The sequence below is a fragment of the Sinocyclocheilus anshuiensis genome, unplaced genomic scaffold (assembly GCF_001515605.1).
Source record: "Sinocyclocheilus anshuiensis isolate Anshui unplaced genomic scaffold, SAMN03320099.WGS_v1.1 scaffold2129, whole genome shotgun sequence".
NCBI lineage: Eukaryota > Metazoa > Chordata > Actinopteri > Cypriniformes > Cyprinidae > Sinocyclocheilus > Sinocyclocheilus anshuiensis.
Genome location: NW_015552540.1, coordinates 142948 through 146221, shown reverse-complemented (window position 1 = coordinate 146221; position 3274 = coordinate 142948).

The window sequence follows — 3274 nt, the reverse complement described above, 5'->3', positions numbered from 1 at the left end:
TTGAATTTATTTAATACACGAGTTTCACAATTTGAGTTGAATTACTGAAATAAATGAACTTTTCCACGACATTCTAATTTATTGAGATGCACCTGTGTATATATATATATATATATATTCATGTTCATATATCAATGTATTACTGATGAACGAAAAGCTATCAACGAATTCTGAAAGTTAATAGTCACCCACTGATACACGCACACACACAAACAGATGAACGCCACTATGTGCCAATCAGGAATAAAATGAAGAATGGATTATCTTCTTTATATATCACTGTGGCCTGTCTGATAAACACTGGAGCTGAACAACAGAACTGTGTCTGGCTCCATGGGGACTATATTGATTTCTCTGCTGCAGAGCTATTGACAGGAAATGCTGGACAGTCTACAGTGGCTCAGTCTTTCATAAAGTACACAGTTTATACTTGATAAAAAAAACCTGCAAGCCTATAAAAATATAATAATTTAAAATTATATGATGGAGCAAAGACAAATATTTTTCCTCAGCAAGCAAAACAGCCCAAAAAGAAAACCACCTCCATAGACAGATACTTATCCAACGGTTTGGGGTAATTCAAAGTGCTTTTGAGATTCAAACGAGAGGGGGACATAGATGAAGAGAGAGAGGACTTTGAAAAGAAGCGAAGGGGTAGGGAAATGGTTTTGGCAGGGTTTCAGGATCTGGGTCTAGCAGTGTTATGTCTGAAGGATGTTTAAGGAGCGGGCCGTCCCGAGCCAGGCTTCCAGTCTCACTATAATTACTACAGTGGCTGACAGACATAGTGCTTACAGAAACAAAACAGAGACAGGATTAAGAATAAACACCAATATGCCTACACGCCAAACTCTACACACATAAACGTATACATCACAGACACATTACATATATACATGGACTTTAAACAATCTAAGAGTTATAGGGCTGCTGAATGGTTTAAATAAAAAGAAAAAGAGTGAAAGAAAATAAAGGCTAAATATTATATTTAGATAATTACCTGATGACAGAATGATTTATGATGCTGTCTACTTTTGTTTCACTCACCATGTATTTTCAAGACTGTATGGGAATAAAGAATAAGAAGTAGGGACATGTGGGAAAAAATTTTATTAAATGTATTTTGTAACGTCAAATGGCATCTCTGCATTTTTTTATTGGTTTAATCTGCTTTAGTTCTCTTCCTAAAGGCCTCACATCTCTATTGTGCCATTGAGATTTAATTAGGTTGATCTTTCGAGCCTTAATCAGGAAGGCTTTTCCACGAATTCAACGAGCAATAACTTTACAGTGGTGATTAACAACCATGCATTCATTGATTTTAGTAGATTATCTTAAGTTCCTCCAAAAATTATTATCTTTCTTTTCATAAAAAGGCTAGTGTTTGTCACTCAAATTAGTGACTGCTGTATTGTAAATCTAATAACAGAAGTATATGAAAAATTTGTGTTGTAATTAATTTATCCTATTCAGCTATCTTTCTTTATTTTCTAATGTACCTTCAACTCAAAGCACAAGATCGCCAAAATGAGATACACAAGTTGATTACATTAGCCATCTCAAAGACAGGCAATTGTTTGATTTTACAGCGTGTCGTAGTTCAATGGGGTGTACAGAACATTCTCTAGGAAAATCATCTCTGTTCACATATACAAAGGGCAAGTATTTGAGTTCATTCTTTGCAAGTTAAACGATTGAATCGCAAACTGGTATGATCTGGTGTGGTAGAAACCGAATTAGAGCAGCACTGGCTGAGCCAAAATCACCACACTCACTCAGAAATCCAGTTCACTGAGAGGTCAGCCCACCATGGAGTTAAAAACACCACGGCTAGAAACCTCACGCAGAAACACAGCTGAGAGCCAGAGATCCTGCTTTGAGAATGTGACAAATGAGATCAATTAGAGACAGAAACTAAAAAACATTCATGCATATAAGAGAACAGACAATATTATTTGAGCTGATTATGTCGTTTTATGCACAATCACGTTAACTGCTGAGAAACCCTGAGAAATGTGGGAGAATGCAATGTTGATTTGAAAAGTTTAATCTACTCAAATCCTCCCTGAAAAGCAGCATCAGCTCTTGAGGAGACAAACATGCTAAATGCAAATGCCTCCATTTTTCCATTTCCCTGCACAGATACAAATGTTCAAAGGCACTTTTTATTTTCTGTCTCCACAGTCATAATATGGTGCTCACAGAGCTGAAGAATGTGTCTGGAGCTGGGCGGCCGGGCAGCGTGGCGCAGGGATAATGTCTATGTTGCTTTCTGGGAGTCCTGTTTTAAAAGGGATGAGGTGGGGCCAGGCAGACTGCTGAGTAAGCTAGCCACTACGCGGTCGCCCTCTAGAACAAACAACGGCACTAAAAGAAAGCTTCCCTGGACCCCGATGCATTGCAACACTGAAAACAGAGAGCTGTGTCACTTAATGTGATGTGCAAGCAAAGTAATGGTCACATTGTGCATTAAAAAATGGAATGAAAAGATGAGATGTTTGAAGAACACTATATGCCCTGTTCTACAGACAAATGAAGTACTTGAGCTTTGAGCTAATTGGAAATTTCCAAATGATCTCTAGATAACAGCCTTGATTCATTTCATTGGCAAATATTTTATATATCCCATAACATTTTAATAGTTTTATTCATGACGTCAGCCAAACATCAAACATCTATCATCAAAGACAAAAGACCCAGTGATAAATTCATCGCTGTAAGCTCAGCATTGATAATAAGGGCGAAATTAAATTAGAGGTTAAATTTTTGCTCATTTTCTGATTGATAGCAGCCAGCAAAAACATACATAAACATACTTCAACACTGATATTAATCATGTGTAATATTAAATAATATGAAAAGTATTATTTTGCCATGTTTATTTTTTACAGATCATATAAAAAAAAAATTTCATATGGTGAAACAATAGTCCTATGTGTTTAAATTTCTCTTATATATATATATATACACACACACATATATATATATATATGTGTATATGTATATGTGTGTGTGTATATATATATATATATATATATATATATATATATGAAAATCAATATTAGATTTTTGTAATATTGCATTATTTTATATATATATATATATATATACAAAAATCAGTGTGTGAATATATATATTTATATTTAGTGGTCGACCGATATATCGGCCGATATTTGGCATTTTTTTAAATATCGGAATCGGCCGATCAGTTTTCCTGTTTGGCCGATGCGTTCGAGGCGGGACTTTTATTTTGATGGCGCTGAGAACGGCAGCA